This window comes from Globicephala melas, unplaced genomic scaffold (genome assembly GCF_963455315.2).
Source record: "Globicephala melas unplaced genomic scaffold, mGloMel1.2 SCAFFOLD_676, whole genome shotgun sequence".
Lineage (NCBI taxonomy): Eukaryota > Metazoa > Chordata > Mammalia > Artiodactyla > Delphinidae > Globicephala > Globicephala melas.
Window position 1 is genome coordinate 60595 of NW_027207824.1, and position 11662 is coordinate 72256.

General features: G+C 39.4%; 1 pseudogene; it reads right to left on the reverse strand.

Moving 5' to 3' along the window:
• Nucleotides 1-8840: 8840 nt before the first annotated feature.
• LOC115847423 (eukaryotic translation initiation factor 4B pseudogene) lies at nucleotides 8841-11367 on the reverse strand (annotated as a pseudogene).
• Between the last annotated feature and the right edge of the window lie 295 nt (nucleotides 11368-11662).

The window sequence follows — 11662 nt, forward strand, 5'->3', positions numbered from 1 at the left end:
TTTTCATAGTAGCTGCATCAATTTTTTTCCCAGCCACAGAGTACAAGAGTTCCTTTCTCTCCATATCCTCAACAACATTCTTTATTTGTAGACTTTTCGATAATAGCTATTATGACACATGCAGGTGATATTTTATCTTGGTTTTGATTTGCATTTCTGTAATAATTAGTGATGTTGAGAATCTTTTTATATGCCTCTTATTCATCTGTATGTCTTCTTTGGAAAAATATCTATTTTGGTCTTCTACTCATTTTATAATTGGGTTGTTTGTATTTTTGATATTGAGTTCTATGAGTTGTTTATATATTTTAGATATTAACCCCCTACCAGTCATATCATTTGCACATATTTTCTCCCATTCAGTAGGATGTCTTGTTTTGTCAATGGTTTCATTTACTGTGCAAAAGACTTTAAGGTTAATTAAGTCCCATTTGTTTATTTTTTGATTTTATTTCTTTTGCCTTAGGAGACAGATACAAAAAATATTTCTACAATTTATGTAAAAGAGTGTTTTGCCTATGTTTCCTTGTAAGAATTTTATGGTTTCTGATCTTACATTGAGGACTTAATCCATTTTGAGTTTTTTTTTCTGTATGGTATTAGAGAATGTTCTAATTTCATCCTTTTACATGTAGCTGTCCAGTTCTCCCAGCACCACTTATTGAGGAGACTGCCTTTCATCCATTGTATATTCTTGCCTTCTTTGTCATAGATCAATTGACCATAGGTGTGTGGGTTTATTCTGGGTTCTCTATTTTGTCCCATTGATCTATATGTCTGTGTTTGTGCCAATACCACACTATTTTGATTACTGTAGTTTTGTAGCATAGTCTGGTCTGAGAGGGTGATACCTCCAATTTTGTTCTTTTTTCTTGAAATTGCTTTGGCAATTTGGGGTCTTGTGGTTCCATATGAATTGCAGGATTATTTGTTCCAGTTCTGTGAAAAATGTTGTAGGTATTTTGATAGGGATTGCATTAAATCTGCAGATTGTTTTGGGCAGTATGGACATTTTAACAATATTAATTCTTCCAGTCCAAGATCACAGGATACCGTTCCATTTCTGTGTATCATTTTCAATTTCTTTCCTCAGTGTTTTATAGTTTTCTGAGTATAAGCCTTTCACCTTCTTGGTTAAGTTTATTCCTAACTATTTTATTCATTTGATGTGATTTTAAATGGGATTGTTTTGTTTACTTTCTCTTCCTGATATTTCATTTTTAGTGTATAAATATGCAACAGATTTCTGTATATTAATCTTGTATCCTGCAATCTTACTGAACTTATTTATTAGTTCTAATAGTTTTTGAGTGGAGACATTATGGTTCTATATATAAAGTATCATGTTATCTGCAAGTAGTGACAGTTACCTCTTCCCTTCTAATTTGGAAATATTTTATTTCTTTTTCTCCTCTGATTGCTGCGGATTGCATTTTCAATACTGTGTTTTAAATAGAAGTGGAGAGTGAGTATTCTTTTCTGTTCCTGAATTTAGTGGGAAGGCTTTCAGCTTTTCACCATTGAGTATGATGTTGGCTATAGGTTTGTCATAAATTGTCTTTATTACATTGAAATATGTTTCCTCTACACCCACTTTGATGAGAGTTTTTGTCATGAAATATTGAACTTTGTCAAAAGCTGTTTCTGCATCTATTGAGATGATCATGTGACCTTTATCTTTCCTTTTGTTAATGTGTATCACATTGGTTGATTTGCGATTGTTGGACCAGCTTTGTGACACTGGAATTAATCCAATTTGAATGTTATATGGTCCTTTATATATATTGTTGGATTCAATTTGCTAATATTTTCTTGAGGATTTCTACATCCATATTCATCAAAGATATTGGCCTATGATTTTGTTTTGTGTCTTTGTTTGGTTTTGGCATCAGGGTAATTGTGGTCTCATAGAATGAGTTTGGAAGTGTTCCATCCTATTCAATTTTTTGGAATAGCTTGTGAAGGATAGGTATTCTTCTGTATATATTTCGTATAATTCCCCTGTGAAGCCATCTGGTTTTGGACTTTTCTTGCTGGGAGCTTTTTGAATTACAAATTCAATTTCATTTCTATTGATCTGTCTGATCAAATTGTCTGTTTCTTCTTAACTCAGTCTTGGCAGGATGTATGTTTCTAGAAATGTGTCCATTTTTTCTAGGTTGTCCAATTGGTTTGCATATGTGTTTGTAATATTCAATTATGATTTTTTGTATCATTGTGGTATCAGTTATTTCTCTTCTTTTATTTCTTATTTTGCTTATTTAGATCCTCCCTCTTGTCTTCTTGATTAATCTGGCTAAAGGTTTATCAATTTTGTTTATCTTTTCCAAAAAACAGTTTTAGGTTTCATTGATCTTGCTATTTTTAAAATCTCTTTTATTTATTTCCTCTCTGATCTTTATTATTTCCTTCCTTCTGCTGAGATTGAGATTCCTTGACATTGGGCTTCTTTTCCTAATTTTTAGGTGGGAGGTTAGGATGTTTATTTGAGATTTTTTTGTTTCTTGGGGAAGGCCTGTATTGCTATGAACTTCCCTTAAGAGGGAACGGCTTTTGCTGCATCCCATAGATTGTGGATTGTTGTGTTTCCATTTTCATTTATCTTGAGGTATTTTCTGAATTCCTCTTTGATTTCATCATTGACCCATTGGTTTTAGTAGCATGTTGTTTTTTGTTTTTACATCTTTATTGGAGTATAATTGCTTTACAATGTTGTGTTAGTTTCTGTTGTACAACGAAGTGAATCAGCTATTTGTATACACATATCCCCTCCCTCTTGGACGTCCCTCTCCCCCGACATCCCATCCATCTAGGTCACCACAGAGCACTGAGCTGAGCTCCTTGCACTATACAGCAGGTTCCCACTAGCTATCTTTTTTACACATGGCAGTGCACATATGTCAATCCCAATCTCCCAATTCATCCCACCCCCCTACCAGGTCCACACATCTGTTCCCTACATCTGTGTCTCTATTCCTGCCCAGCAAATAGGCTCATCTGTACCATTTTTCTAGATTCCACATACATGCATTAATATACGATATTTGTTTTTCTCTTTCTGACTTACTTCACTCTGTATGACAGACAAATGGATAAAAAAGATATGGTACATATATACAATGGAATATTACTCAGCTATAAAAAGGAATGAAATTGGGTCATTTGTAGAGACATGGATGGACCTAGAATCTATCATACAGAGTGAAGAATGTTGCATTTTTTTAAATTTGTCTTTCTATATGCTGTGATTGTGTGATTTCCATTAGCCTATCTTCCAGATCACTTATGCATTCTTCTTTGTCATTTAGTCTGCTACTCATTGCTTCTAGAGTGCTTTTTATCTCAGATATTGCATTATTTATTTTTGATTGGGTCTTTTTTATATTTTCTAGTTCTTTGTTAAATGATCTGCATTTAGATCAATTATCTTCCTTAATTCAGTTAGCATTTTTATTACCAATGTTTTGAATTCTTATCTGGTAAATTTTTAATTTCTCTTTTATTACTTATTTCTTCAGGGGTTTTCTTTTGCTCTTTCAATTAAGAGTATTTCCTCTGCCTTTTCATTTCCCTTAACTTTCTCTCTCTCTATGAATTTAGTTACCTCTTGTGATCTTGAAGTGTTTCTTTCTATGTCAGAGCATCTCTATGCAGACTGCATGTGCCTAATTTCTTTGGTGGGAAAGCTGAATTTGATGTGGATGCCAGTCACATCTTTCCTCAGGGTGTGCTGGCAGCTATCACCTTGGTATGGGGTGTAGCTGGTGATGGAAGAGCTAGAGCCTATGTGTGAGGTGTGACTTCCTCTCTGCTTAGTGACCATCACCACCCTGTTAGTGGTGGGGTCTGCTCCTAAGTTGCTGAAGCAGAATCTCCGAGGGTCAGTCTTGAGCTGGCTCTGTTCCCTTTAAGTGTGCATTTTCCTTTTCCCTGTGCTTGGACATTTGCCCCCAGAAAGATGAGTGCTGAACCAAGTGGGGCTTATGTGCTTACAGAGGTCCAATGCTCTGCCTGTGTGGGCAGCAGCAGCTCCACTCAGATGCAGTCCACAGTCATATCTTTTCCCCTGTCATGGCCACCCCAGATCTAGTGTTAGACTGTGGCATGGAGTGAGTGGGGCCCAAAAGTTTACCTCACTCAGGCTGGAGCACACAATAAGGTGGCTGTGGGAATTTTAGGGGCCACTCTTGTCAGAAGTCTGGGATGCTTCTGGAGTTGCTGCTTGAGTAAACACCAACAATGGCCACCACTGTCCCACCTGGCCTATGCCCTTGACCCCCAGGTCAGCTCTGCTTTCCTTCAACAAGTTTTTTCCTTGGTTCTGGCTGCCCTCAATCCAGTGCCAAGCTGTGGTATGGATTGTGCAGGGCTGGGGCATTCTCTTAGCTCAACTGGGGAGCATGTCAAGGCAGTAGCCACAGAGGCAGACCTCTCTCCACCCTGCCTGAGCACATGCCAGCATATGCACACTCCTCATGAGTGGATCTAGGCTTCTCCAGACTTTTTATCTGTCTCTGAAATTCTGTAAGCAGCCAAGGGGGCTTTTCTCCTACATGTAGGTCCCCAGAAATGGGATGCCCAGTCTGTGGCTTGACCAATCCCTCCCCAGGGTGAGTGTCCAGCCACGTGATCTCCCTTTTCCTCTGAGTCACCTCACAGGGGCATAGGTCTTGACCTGATGCTTTTCTTCGCATCCTACCTGATTATGTGTGTATTTTTTTTATTACAATCTTGGTTGCATACGTGTGCTTCTGCCAATTTCCAGTTTGTTTTCCATGAGATTCGTTCCACATATAAATGTATTTTTGATGTGTTTGTAGGGACAGGAGAGCTCCACGTCCTCTTACTCTGTCATCTTGACCTCCTCAGTCTCTAATCTTTATTATTTCTTTCCTTTGTTTGCTTTAAATTTAGTTAGCTCTTCTTTTTCCAGTGTCCTAAGGTGGAAAATTAGCTTATTGATTTGTGATCTTTCTTCTTTCTTAATACAGATATTTACAGCTATAAATTTCCCTGTAAGCACTGCTTTACCTCCATCCCATAAGTATTATGTTGTGTCTTCATTTTCATTCATCTAAAATAATTTTATAATTACTCTTTTGATTTATTCTTTGACTCATTGATTATTTAAGATTGCATCTTTTTTCAAGTTTCCACATATTTGTGAGTTTTTCTGCTTTTTATTTTGAATTTCATTCCATTTTGGTCAGGGCATCACTCTGTATTTTTTCTATCTCTTTAAATTTGCTGAGATTTTTTTACAATTTAGTGTATGGTTGATGCTGGAGAGTTTCTTTCTAGTGCACTTAAGAATATATATTTTGCTGTTGTGTAAAGTATACTATAGATGTCTGTTAGGTCAAGGTGGTTTATAGTACTGTTCATATCTTCTATTTTCTTGTTGATCTTCAGTCTAGCTGTTCTACTGATTCTTGAAATATTGGTATTTAAGTCTCCAAATATTATTGTTGAATTTTTCTTTTTCCCTTCTCCATTTATTTCTGTTAGTTTTTGCTTCATGTATTTTGGTGCTCTGTTATTAGACACATACATGTTTATAATTGTTATATCTTTTTGATAAGTTGATAATTTATATTTATAAATTTATAAAAATAAAAATTTGTATTTATCGCCAATATATTTTTTAAAATTTTATTTATTTATGGCTGTGTTGGGTCTTCATTTCTGTGTGTGGGCTTTCTCTAGTTGTGGCAAGCGGGGGCCACTCTTCATCACGGTGCATGGGCCTCTCACTATCGCGGCCTCTGTTGTTGCGGAGTACAGGTTCCAGACGCGCAGGCTCAGTAATTGTGGCTCACAGGCCCAGTTGCTCCGCGGCATGTGGGATCTTCCCAGACCAGGGCTCGAACCCGTGTCCCCTGCATTGGCACGCAGATTCTCAACCACTGTGCCACCAGGGAAGCCCTATCACCAATATTTTAAAAAATCTATTTTGCCTGATATCAGTAATTTTGTGGGAAACTAAACATTTTAGTTAATATATTGTAGAAACTCTAGGTACAGGTCCACTCTTCCTCCCCTCCACTGTTTTTAAAAATTATTGTTTGATTATTTATTTGTTTACTGACTGGCTGCATTATTTTAGGGAAATCTATTCAATCCCCTCCCAAATGGTTTTAAGCCTCTGATATTGCACCTCTGGAAGGCACAACTTTTGATATGCTCACAGTCATCCTGGGATGCCAGTGATTTTGGTGGGGCTTTATGTTTCTCTTTACCTGACCATATAAGTTGTTAAACTCCACCAATTGACTAGTGATTGCTCTATTGCTTTCCACAATGCCCTGGAAGCATAAATTGCTCTATGAATTATTACAACCAGAATCTGGATCCCTAGAAGAAATAGTTTCTGAGGACAGTGTTTGATATTTGTTTTGTCTCCATGAGCGACAGCTAAGCAGAAGAAGAGAACCCCTACCTCTCAACTGCAATTGCCATGATTTAGCCTCAGAAACAGGTAGCAGGAGGAAGAAGTAGAAGCACTGTGGTTCTGCTTCTTCCAGGTAGAAAACCCTCTGATTGGGAGCAGGGGGGATAAGAGCCCTGTGTTCTTGGCTGCAGCAATATGGATTGAAGTCTCCACATCACTGAGTTTGGAGAGGTAACGGAGGGATAAGTCTTGGTTCAAATACCACAAACTTATCTTTCTTGCTGAATTTTCATGTGCTCTCTTGAATAGATATTGCTTCATTTGCTCTTTGTCCTTCAAATCATTCCAAGGGCTTTAGATAGTTATTGGGATTTTAAAAATAAGTTTCACCTTTTTTTACTGGGGTGCAGATCAGCAAAGCTCCTCACAATGTCATGCTAGATGTCAACTTTCTGGGTCACATTTTAAGATATTTTTCTTCAGTTTCTTGTATATCATTGTTGATTTCCTGACTACTGCTTCTATTGATTACTGAGAGAGGAATGTTGAAGTTTCCAAGTATATTTGTGGATTTTTCCACTCTCCTTTCAGATCTACAAGTTTTTGCCTCATATGTTTTGAAGCACTCTTTTACTTGCTTAAATATTTTTGTTATATTTCTTGGTGAATTGATCAATTTATTTTTATGTAATAACTTTCTATATTCCTGCTAACATTGCTTCTAGTGAAGTTTGCATTGGTATTAAGAAGCAACTCCATTCTCAACCCTGATATTGTTAACATATCTATATATTTTTAATTAAAGTGGGTTCCTTGAAGGCAGTGTATAATTGGATCCTGCTCTTCTATCTAATCTGAAAATATCAGTCTTCTTAAAAAATTTTATTGGAGTATAGTTGATTTACAATGTTGTGTTACTTTCTGCTGTATAGCACAGTTAATCAGTTATTCATATACATGTATCCACTCTTTTTTAGACTCTTTTCCCATATAACTCATTACAGAGTTGAAAAATCAGTCTTTTAATTGGTATGTATTCATTTTCTATCCTTGCCATAACAAGCTACCACAAATATAGCTACTTAAGACAAAACCACCTTTTATTTTATTTTTTTTGAACTTTAAAGATAAGATTTATTTGGAGAAAACAAAAAACCCCACAACCTAAAGGATGGGATTTTACATCTCAAGACATCTCCCAGGTAATAAGTCTACAGATTACAAATCATTTTCATAGAAGATATTTTTGTACAAATTTTACATGTAGTGAGGAGCGGGTCATAAATTCCTGTTTGTTTTAACAGGGTGGCACGGTAGAGGAATGGGGGAAAAAACAGCTTTTTTGGACACATCTATTTGGAAGCAGACATGAAGAGGGCAAACCCTACTTTTTCATCATCTATAGCAAATGGTTAAAAAAAAACACCCTCTCAACCTTGGGTATCTCTAAAAGCCACTTCCTAGCTACTACCCACTCCAAACCAATTATTTAAAGTTACTTCACTTGGTATGTTTTCTATGTCCACTGGGTAAATGATTCATTATGCTCACTGCTGCAGCACTCATAAACCAACACCCCTGCATGGCTGTAAAGGGTCTAACTTAGGACTGATGCGAGAAGAGACCAAGATGTCTTTTCTCTGCAGGTACCAATATTGCCTGTAAGGACACCATCTGTTGAGCTGACAGTACCAAGGTGCACATAAAAGCAGGCAAGTAAAGCTACTGTGTTGCAAGAGAAGCCAGGACCTTGTGAAATTGTTCTCCTCCATTATCATTTATTCTCTCAAGGGGATGCTAAAAAAACAGAACCAAAAAAACCACACATTGGTCTAAGCCACATTATAAATCCAAACATTGGTGTGAGATTTCACTTGGAGAGAAGGAAACTTTTGTTTTTTAAAAAGCCCCTCAAACCCCAGTCAAGGTTGTAAGAAAGGCTCCCAATTTAACCACCCTCGCTCACCACCTAAGACTAGTAATTCTAAAGTTTTCTGAGGTGTAAAAGGGGTCAAAGCAGCAGGAGCACGAATGGCTAGAGGGAAGGAGTGTCAAAGCATGAAGGAGGCAAGATTTGCTTGAGAAAAAGCAGTGATGACTCCTCATTGGACAGCTCCCAGGGGCTCTAGAGAATGCTTAGGAGGTCAAGTATGTGACTTAAGTAGAAGCTGCCTGTAGGAAGGTTAACAGGAAAGAGTAGCATGATGAACATAAGATGATGACAAGAGTCTAAATTTTTAAAGCTTCAAGATTTCAACAGAATGTGGATATATTTGAACTTTCAGAAAGGATAGTGTTTAAGAAAGGGTGAAACCAGGACACATAAAAGACCTGGGAATTCCCACAACCCTTAAGTTCTTCCTGCTCCAGGAGGTAAATGACTATGTGTTTACTGGAGGTGATACCATTTTCCCTGTTACTGGTGCAAAATAATTTATCAAATCCCCAAGCTTCTTTTCAAACCACGATTTCCCCATTTACTTTGGTCACCAAACAGTCCTATTCTTCAGTGGCCTGTAGACTCACTCCCACCTACCCCCATGGGGGGCACAAATGAAGGAACTCCCCCTTAGGCTGGCCCCAGTAACTCAGAATTAAATAAGAGGTGGGGCTGGCAGCCTCCTGGAGACTAAAACAACATCAGAGACTAAACCTACCTTGCTAAGAATGGAGAATTTATTCAGATACTGTTTGCTAATTCATGTATGCCACAACAGGATAAGAATTAAAGGTAGAAACCTCACACTCTTCCTTATACCTGCCTACTGCCCAACTAGATTCCAGACACTGCATCACTATCACTGCCATCTTGCTAAACGGAGGCCCCTAGGCACTAATCACACAGGCAACTGCACATGTCATAAAAATGCACCACAACTTTAAACTTACAGCATTAAAAGCTGTACGTCTCTCTCTGGTTACATTGGTGATTCTCCAGTTAGTTCAATATTTTAAAGGCTGAAGAAGCATGCAAAAGAATTTCATTTTGTTTCTTTTTCAAAAAAAAAAGTTAAGAAAGGTATCCAGGAGATGGTGAGTGTTATTTTGTCTTGTCTGGATAGAGGTTTGACTTGCTCTCGAATGTTCCAGGGTGGTGAGAGACTAGGAGAAAGCACAGAATTCAGAGGTCTATTTGGTGTAATCTTCTCCCTCATTTTCATCTTCACCATCAACGGCAAGAGCAGCATACTTGCTTGCAGAACTGAACTTAGAGGCTGGATTTTCTTCCGCTTTCTTTGTCTCAGGTGCAGATCTGGAGTCTTGATCCTTTTTGCCATCTTTCCTATCTGACTCCTTCCAGTGGTCTTTGTTCCCTCCATCTCCTGGACCACGGCTGGAATTTCCACTTTGGCCTTTTGGGGCACTCAGCCCATCTACTTTATTTTCATCTTTCCTTACTGGTCCTTCCTCAGATGGTTGAGCTGGAATTACTTTCCCTCCACCACTTGTAGGGAACTGCTGCTCTGTGTCTGAGTTCTGAGATTGAGCAGGAGGGTTAGAACTTCGCTTCACCCAAGCATTCTCCTTTGGTGGAGGGGCTGGCATTACCTTTAGAGGCTGTTCAGGTTTGGGAGGCTTAGAAGTTGGAGACTGACAGTCTTCCTCTTTATTGGGTGTTTCATTTTCTAGAGACTTCTCACTCTCCTTCGTGCATTTCTGCTAGATGTGGCTGAGGTCCCCATTTGTGATGACTCACTTCCTGTCCTCGATCGTTCCCGTTCCTGAGTTTCTTCACTTCACCAGCTTGGGTGTTTCTCCCGAGGCCATCGTTCTAGTTTTGGCTCATCCAGCTGACTCTGCAGTTTCTCCGGTTCCTTCTGTAGCCACTCTTATACTTCTCGTTCTCTAGCAGCTGTGTCAACAGGCTTTGCCCCTCCAAAGATAGAGGCTGCTCGACTGGACTGGGACGTGCTAGCAGCAGAATCATTTTCCTCAGGAGTACTCCGAGGCTTTAGGTTCAGTTTGGGTCTTTGGCGGGGACTTCTATCATCAGGCCTATAATCATCCCGAGAGTAATCGTCTCTGGAGCTCCATGACCGGTCATCTCGTCTGTCATATCTGTCTTCATAGTGGTCCCCGCCTCCTCTGTAGTCGTCCTCCCTATGGTACCCACTACCAAATGCTCTTCTGCCACTGCCTATCCTGGAATCGTAGCCTCTATCATAGTCTCTGCTGCCTCGGTCATCATAGCGATCTCGGCCCCCGTAGAGATCCATGTCCCGGCATGGGCCATCACGGTAACTGTCCTGATACCCATCACGATATCGGTCTGAATCATAATGATCTGGATACTTGTCTCCAAAGCTATCATCACCTCTTCTAGGTGGGTAGTCATCAAAGCTGTCTGTAACAGGATGGGCCCTCCAGTCTGTATCTGTTTTGTCAGAATCCCGATTTCTATCTCGGCCAAAAGAACGATCATCCCTGTCTTTATCCTGTGCTTGATCAGGAACGTCCACTCTAATTCTCCTGTTACCTAGAGACTCTTCATTGAGGCTCAGGGCACTGAACAAGGAATCCAGGTCCTCAAACTCAGCATAACCAAAACCTTTCAACCTCTCAAGATTGCTGGGTTCACGTGGTAAACGCACTGCACTGATATTTAATCCTTTAAAGAATTCCTTAATGGAGTCTTCTGTCACATCATAGGGCAGGTTCCCTAGAAAAGCAGTGTAGGGTGGTGATTTGGGAAGACGGCTCTGGTCGATATTGGGTTCCTGAGCAGCCTGTGGAGCAGTGGACAGGATGGAACGGTCAATTGGAGGTGCCCTATACACGTCATCATCATTACTATGCCAAGTGGTTGAAACATCTCCTTCTAGGTCATCTGTTTCATCAGCCCAGCTGACTGGTTTGGGGACATAGGTGCTTCCTCCACCAGTCCCTCCATCCTCAGCCAGGAAGTCTGTTAGGGAGATAGTCTTCCCCTTCTTATTCTTCTTTTTTGCTGAGGCCGCCATGTTGGGAGAGGGAGAGAGAACACAAAAGAAAACCACCTTTTATGACATTCCTGGAAGTGAAACAGCCAGGTGGTCTCAAGTAGGTTCTCTGCTTAGGATCTCATATGTCAACATATAAATATGTTTGACAGTCTGAGCTCTTATTTGGGGGCTATAGGATGAATTCAATTCCAGGCTCATTTCGGTTGTTGGCAAAATTCATTTTATTCAGCAAGTTAACTGCAAGATGACTGAAGTTCCCATTTAACTACTGACTGTTGGCCTGGGATCACTCTTAGCTTCTAGAGACTAGGCACTTTCCTTGGCTCAT